The sequence below is a fragment of the Limulus polyphemus genome, unplaced genomic scaffold (genome assembly GCF_000517525.1).
Source record: "Limulus polyphemus unplaced genomic scaffold, Limulus_polyphemus-2.1.2 Scaffold5471, whole genome shotgun sequence".
In the NCBI taxonomy this organism is placed as follows: domain Eukaryota; kingdom Metazoa; phylum Arthropoda; class Merostomata; order Xiphosura; family Limulidae; genus Limulus; species Limulus polyphemus.
Genome location: NW_013671081.1, coordinates 17768 through 25630, shown reverse-complemented (window position 1 = coordinate 25630; position 7863 = coordinate 17768). Strand labels below are relative to the sequence as shown.

Below are 7863 nucleotides of genomic sequence, written 5' to 3'. Positions count from 1 at the left end.
ATCAAATCTTTAGAAGAGATTTACTTGTTTTCTTTGCCTATCAAAGTAAGAAGGGCTCTTAAACTCTTGTATTCTATCAATTCAAAATTAGGGGCAGCTGGTGCAAATACCTCTCATCTAGCTTTGCGTGAAATTCAATAAACAAACCAGCCAGAACTTTAGTTTAAACTTAAAGCAACTCTGATAAGTGCAGTTTATAATTGAAGACAGATTTTAAAAAGTTTTGGTTTCTTTTGTTGCATACTAATATTAGACTTTCATCTAAATAAGTTAATATATAAATATTATTTTTTTCATATAAATAATAAATGTAGAATTTTCAGGAGTATGAACATCTGGTAAAAACTAAAATGGATGATGTGGTAGAACCCTGAAATAACAAGTTAAGAAGGCCACAGTTAAGACAAAGGGGTACTTTGAAAAATTGTTAGATTGTAACATTAATTTCGAATGAAAGAGTTTACATGAATGTGTTTGTTTTCAGCAAAAAGAAAAAGTTCAAGAAATTAGTGGACCTTAAAGAAAATTAAATGGAAACTTTAGTGTTTAAGAGGAATACATGGTTCAAGTGTTAAACAACTTTTAGTAAAAACTGTGACACCTAAGATACTTAATATATTTGAGGGATGGCAAAGGACCACCTTGGATCATTGTGGCCATCCCTTTCAGTTTTCGTCAAAGCCCTGACTTTTGAAGTACTTGTCAAGCCCCTTCTTGACCTCTCCCAGTCCTGTTACTTCTACCCCATCTGAAGGCAATCTGTTCCATAGGTGAAGTCCTATGTTTTGAAAAATATAATTGTCTATTTTACAGGCATCTTCTACTATACCAAATCTTATGTCTGTGTTTCCTTGCCCTATCACTCTTATCATTAAACACACAAACTGATATTCAGTCTTGTCTATTCACCACTTTATGGAAATCAACTCAGTAGTATTATGGAATAAAGGTTCGTGGTGTTTTGGTCAGTCAGTCTTAAGCCTTCCAGACAGTTGGTTGTTGGCAGTTAGAAATCAAATGGGATTTGGAGTTGTAATCTACAGGAATACTGAATAATAGTTAAAGAAAGTTATTTCTTGTTCAGATCTCTGGTTAGGCTTCATTTAGAGTATTATGTTCAGTCTTAGACTCTTAAGAAGGACATTGAGTTGTTGGGAATTAAGGGTTCAAAAGAGGGCTACTAGGATGGTTCCTGAGATGAAGGGGTTGTCATATGAGAACAGGTTAAAGTTCTTAAAATTATTTTATCTTGAGAAAAAAACAGTTAGAGGAAGAGGGATATGATTGGAGTGTTCAAAGTTATAAAGGGAATGGATATGATTGATACATAGTATTGTTTACATGTTTTACAGCAAAGTGGTAGGGCTGGGGAACATACATTTTAGAGTTGTAATAGATTGCTTTCAGACATGATAGATGCAACAAGATTTGGAGAGTTCAAGACAGAGTTTGATAAGAACTTAGAAATTCAGAGATGGATATAAGTAGATGGGTGTTTGTTGAAATGAATGGCACAGTCACAATAGGTCAAGGGACTTCTTGTTGTTCTTCAAACATTTAAGATCCACAGTGCTAGGAAAACCAAGGTTATATAAAGGCAACTTTAGATTTAACTTATTAAAACTGGTTATGTTTTTCAAAAGTGAAATAATTGGTGAAATATGATAAAGTCCTAAAACAAAGAACTCTAAGTAGAAATTTGATTCTTTATATTTATGTTAATCCTCTTGTGCTTAGTGCTATGCATAATCTGATATCATAAAGTTTTTCAAGCAAAATGTATGTTTTTATTCAGTCATTGGTATTTAACAATACTTAGTTAATTGTGATTGTCAGATACTGTTTTTGTCACCTGCACAAGAAACAGTTTTTAAGCTCTTCATTTAAGACAATAGCACAGCTGTTTTCACAAGTTTTTAACTGCTTACATTTTTGTTATTAGCTTGTTATATTGTCACAAGCAAAAGGTTTTCTTGTGTGGCTCATGTAATTTTCTCCCAGTTTGCCCTAGTGGTGAAAGTTTTGAAAAATGTACAGTTTTAAGGCTAGGCCAGCAAGATTGCTTTGAACATTTGCTGCAAGGACATGTTTATTCAATGAACATCACAACTATGTACATTAATGGTGTGCAGCATTTTGTGACGATTTATGAGCAGACATACACAGTTTAGTTGTTGAACACATGCATGAACAACTATGGCATTTAACCTGTCAGTCAAAAGAAAACAGTCTTTATTATAATCACACTTATGGGTTTTGTTGGTCATCCACTACACAAACTATTTGTAATAAAAGTTGAGGTAGCTTTCTTTTTGTGATTAAGTGCAAAGTGGCAATTATTGAACAACATATTATTGACCTTAGAATCCACATACTGAGCATTTTCATATTAGTTAAATCTTCCCTGAAGATGCCTTCCATTGTAAGCAGAACTGTTTGAGAGGGAAATTATTAGGAATCCTTGGTCTTTTCAGTAAGATTTGTGTGTATATAATAGAGGTGGGCAAGTAATCAATGTAATGAATTACCTATGAGAATTTATTATATTAATTGTCATATAGATTAAGCTATTAGTCAAAATTGCAATTAAATCAATTAATGTCACAAAAATAACCAACTAACCAAAATTAGTGCTTTCAATTATTCCAACTATCCAATTAATCAAAGTATTGCTGTTATGACTTCTTGTGATTAATTAAAGGTTGGTTAAGTTTAATCAGAATTAGTGTTTCCTATTATTATTATTATTTTATTATTATTCCAACTATAAAAGTTTCATATGGGAATAATCAATTAGTTGAATGTAATTGATTATCAAATTCCATTAATCATTTAGCTCAAGTGTACACTCTTTTTTTTTCTAGTTTTATACTTTTATGAAATTTGTATGTTTCAGTACTGATCATTGAAACATCTGATATGTTTTGTAGGAATCGGAAATCATAGAATTCTACCTTGGTTCAGCACTAAAAGATGAAGTCCTTAAAATTGCACCTGTTCAGAAACAGACTCGAGCTGGTCAGCGAACCAGATTCAAGGCAAGTATTCTATTAATAACAACTTATGTAGTTTTTATTTAAAGATTCCATTAGGGAACTGGTTTCTTTATATCATTAGGATGTGGCAGCAATTTTTCCTCTAATTTTTCTTTACACTGGGTAAGCTACAAACTCTTTTGGACACTGCTTTTCTGTCCAGCACTTTCTTTTTAGCAGATGTTGGCTCCTGTACTCCTGCCTTATGTTTGGACATGATGTTCAAATCATAGGCTTGTACCTTCCATACATGCATGCATCTTAGAGGGAACACTGTGTGACAGTAGAGTAGAACGTGAAATTTTAGTTTTTCTACAAGACGTGTAGAAATAGTTTCACTGTTAAGATTTTGTTTTGTGATTATTATATATTTGTGTTTTACAGGCATTTGTTGCCATTGGAGACCACAATGGGCATGTAGGGCTTGGAGTAAAGTGTTCTAAAGAAGTAGCAACAGCCATTCGAGGAGCAATCATCCTTGCTAAACTCTCCATTGTTCCTGTTCGACGAGGCTACTGGGGAAACAAGATTGGGAAACCACACACTGTGCCTTGTAAGGTGAGATATTTAATCACCTTATACTATTTTCTACTTTAAACTATCATTTCATGTTTTTGAAATTTTTATTTTTAACAATGAATCTACTAGATTATAATAGAAAAAGTAAATCCTGCAATCCTTTACATTTAAGAATGACAAGAATATCTAAATATTTTTTTATATTCAATAAACTAATGATGTAGGGTATTGAAATTTAGATTTAATAGTTCAAAATGTAATGTCTGAAGCAGTCCTGCCATTTGTGGCTCAAATATCTATCTGTCTATATATATAAAATTAAATGTAATTTTAAGGAAAAATAAAATAAATTGCAGCCACAATATAAACATCCAACACTTGGGTACAAATCATATAATAGTGCTATGTAATTGTCATATAGATTAAGCTTAAGTTAAGGAGAAAGAAAATGGAGCAGATGTGGGTGCTCAAGCCCGTAATGTCCCACATGTTTACTACCTTTGGATGTCTGTAGCCAGATGTGGGAAGATGGTTGCTCATAAAAATAAAAAAAAATAATAATAAGCAGAAATAAATAATGGAATACAAGACATCAATGCAGGAGACAGCAAAACTGTCGTTGAAGTTAGCATTCTAGCCTCAAATATGATTTTTGAACATATATACCAAGGTTTTATAGTATTACTATACTAAGCCCAACCAAAGTTATTAGCATAGTTCCCATCCTTTACTCTTTTCATGCTACTATATGGATCTTCAGTGGTTCTAAAGATATCCACACAGTAGCAGGTCTTATATAAGAAAGGTGATACAACTTCATTAATATATCTATATAAGATTTGAAATACCCAATAAGTAATTCCAATTATTTTCTTTAAAATTTTAGAAATTATTTTTTAAATCACTATTTTCAAATTTATATGAATATTTTTTATATTTATTATAAGATAATTTAAAATATTTAATTAAGGTTTTCTCATCAAATCCATTAAAAATCAGTTTGTATATTAATATATTAATATGAGATATTAAAAACTGTACTACAAATTCTACAATACCTAAGAAGCTGTGAGTGTCTAATGCTTTCTATGGTATTTGTTGGTACATTACTGTTTGGAAAGGGAAGTCCAAAAAATTTGAAATGTGAAATAATTTCTTTTATCATAAATATTACTATAATTATTATTATTTTGTTTGTTTTTTTATGAGCAACCACCTTCCCACATCTGACTGCAGATCTTTGTAAAGATGTGGGATGTTGTGGGCTAGAGCACCCACATCTACTGCTGCTCTTCTTTCTTTTTTTCTGGTCAAGTTGAGGTTAATGCTACCAGTTCAGGCTGGGTGGGATCTGCCCAGCTTGTTACCATGAGAGTAATTATACTATAATTTTTGAAAATGTATGTGTATCCTTACAGAATTTTGCAGATTATTAATAAACACAACAAGACTTTCATACACAAAATATCATGTTTTTAAGTTAAGTATTAAGATTTTTTTATTAAAGGTTTGCTCTTGAATTGTTTCTTTCAGAATGTTGACTATCCAATGTGCAAAGTAATTTTAAGATTATGAATATTTTTTCTTTATCAAAAAATTGTCAAGTTTCATTTGCGTAATCTCTAGGTAATCATCAAACTTTTTTTAAAAATAAAACTTTATATTTAAACTGTTATTCTATCAATGCTAGCTCTTTATGGTGTTGTTCGATTTGACTGAACTCGTAACCATAATACAAATTAGTAAATAATTCTAAATTACCTTTCTTTGTTGTTTTAGAATAACTGCAAATTGTAACAGAAAACCACAAATGTTTATAAAATAGCTTAAATCTTGTAACAGTATACATCTATTTATATTTAATAATTTTTGTTTTATTGACCTTTGAACTGTGTTGGACTAAAAATACACCAGTGCAAGTTGAAGATTACACGGTGTACATGACGCTCGCGTTACCATATTTCCCCTGTTTATTCTACTGTTAACGGCTGAAGTAACAACCTGCTGATTATAAAGCAATGAATCACCTTTCCTGTTTAGGTGTTACAGTACTTTTGCAGCACAATTCCCAGAACTTTCCCAGCTTTGAAAACATGGTGGGGTAGGATTTATCATCTTGTTGACAATATAATGGTTATAATGCTATGGCTTTGTAGAAAGTCTGGGTCAAACCAATAAACTTGTTAGATATTTGAATGTTAGTCCATAAGTGGATGTTTCCTAGATTTTATACAAATCCTGACTCTGAAAACACAGCGGGGTAGGATTTATCGGCTTGTTTACACAGCAAAAGATTGGTCTAAAGTACTATATAAAAGTGAGAGAAAATATTTATTATATGGCCCTGTACAAGTTTTACTCAATCCAGTAAACATGGGTGGTCAGGATTTAGTGGTAATATTGGTGTGAAAGTGCTTATGAACATCCTGTTTCCTATTTTACCATGCTTACACAGTAACCAATAAATGCATAGTTTCCAATATTTTGTAAGGTACAGTGAGGTTTGGATTACCATACATTATATACGTATAAATATATATATGTTATTACTATTTACAAATAAGTATTTAAGTTTCAGTAATTTTTCTTAAAACGTAGAACAGTAAATAAAAAATATTCAGAAAACAATGATCTTCATTACTTACGATGTTTTGAAGTTCTTTTTTGCACTCATGAGTCATACTTGCTACCCCTCGTCATAAACCTTGTCCAAATTCATATGTTGATGTAGAAAGAAATAATTTTTGTAGACTTTTTATATGCATTTTTGAATACCAAAAAATTATAAATAACTGTACCAATACTACAGAAATCTATTGTAATTTTCCAGGATTCCTAACTATGCTGTATGTGAGTCTAAAAACAATCTAATTTCTGTTCGAAAAATAGCATTGATCATAATACTTCAAACTCTCCAACAATATAAGAGCTTTTCTCTCGTAAATAACTTGGAAAGACTAACATAATTACGCAGAGTAAATATAGAGCTTTCGATTGGTTATAAACTTGTAGGTATAGAAAAACAGGCATAGATAAACAAGTTTTCTCAAATGATGAAGTGATAGGTGTAGCTAATATGGTGGATTTGATAAATATTATGATATCTCAGCAAGTAAAAAAGGTAGAAGGTTCTTATTTTATATTCTAGCTTGCCAATATTGGAAATTTGAGTTTTTAATTCGTAGAAAACTATAGACTTTGTATTGTGGACATCATGAAATGTGATCTGACCAAACCCAGAAGGCCACTACCACGTAAGACATACAAATCGATATTTAGCTTCTTTTATTTACTTTCATTTTAAGAAACTAATATATAATACTAAAATTTAAATTATAATGTACAATTTAATGCCAAACTTATTGACATACATTTATAAAACAATAGTTAAATAAAAGGTCTACAAATATGACAACATGCCCTCTGACCCCTACCCGTTTCGATAGAGTTCAACTGGATAGATGTTTTATCCCCAATGCAATTTGAGTCTTACTTCTGCCAGTACTTCAAAAAACCAGGGCATATTACATAATGGCTCACCTTATGATTTGTACCCTGGTGTTGGATATTTTTATTGTGGCTGCAAGTTTTTTCATCTATTAAGTTACGTATAACTTTTTCGAGACGAGTCACGGGTGAAAGGCCATGTCATCTCGTTTGTTGACTCGCATTCAAAATTTTGTTTAACTACTATTTCAGTAATTTATGTCAATACATTTAGTATCAAACTGTATATTATAATTCAAATTTTAGTACTATATATTTCTCAAATTGTTAATTTAAAAGCAAATATATAAAAAACACAGATAAACATTGATTTTTGTGTGTCACGTGATATGTTGAATTCAGCACTGGTTCAAATTAGATATTTCCGAAGTCAAAATACTAAGTCTATAGTTTCGAACGAATTAGAAACTCAAATTACTGATATTAACAACCTAGAATATAAAATGAGCCTCTTATCTTTTCAATTTTCTAAGATATTGCTCATGCAATAAATCAAACAGTGGCACCCCACCCACCTCTTTCCATTTTTGGAAATGCTCCCTTATATATATATACTCCTATATATGACATGAATAACCGACTGGAAGCTCATAATCTCCCCGTAGTGATTTTCTCAGCCATTTTAATGGACTTGGTGCCAAATTCTTCTTTTGAACCAATATTTCAATGAGGTAGGGTGTGTCTTTAGTCTGCTCGAAATTTCATATTTTATTTTTTACTAAAATACGTTTTGGTTACTAAGTTTTATAAATTATAGTGGAATTCTATGGTATTAATGTAGTAATTTATGATTTTTTAGTTA

The 7863-nt window shown here is 31.1% G+C and overlaps 1 pseudogene; it reads left to right on the top strand.

Annotated features, from left to right (window-relative positions):
• Positions 1-7863, top strand: part of LOC106472618 — a 22520-nt pseudogene that overhangs the window by 458 nt on the left and 14199 nt on the right.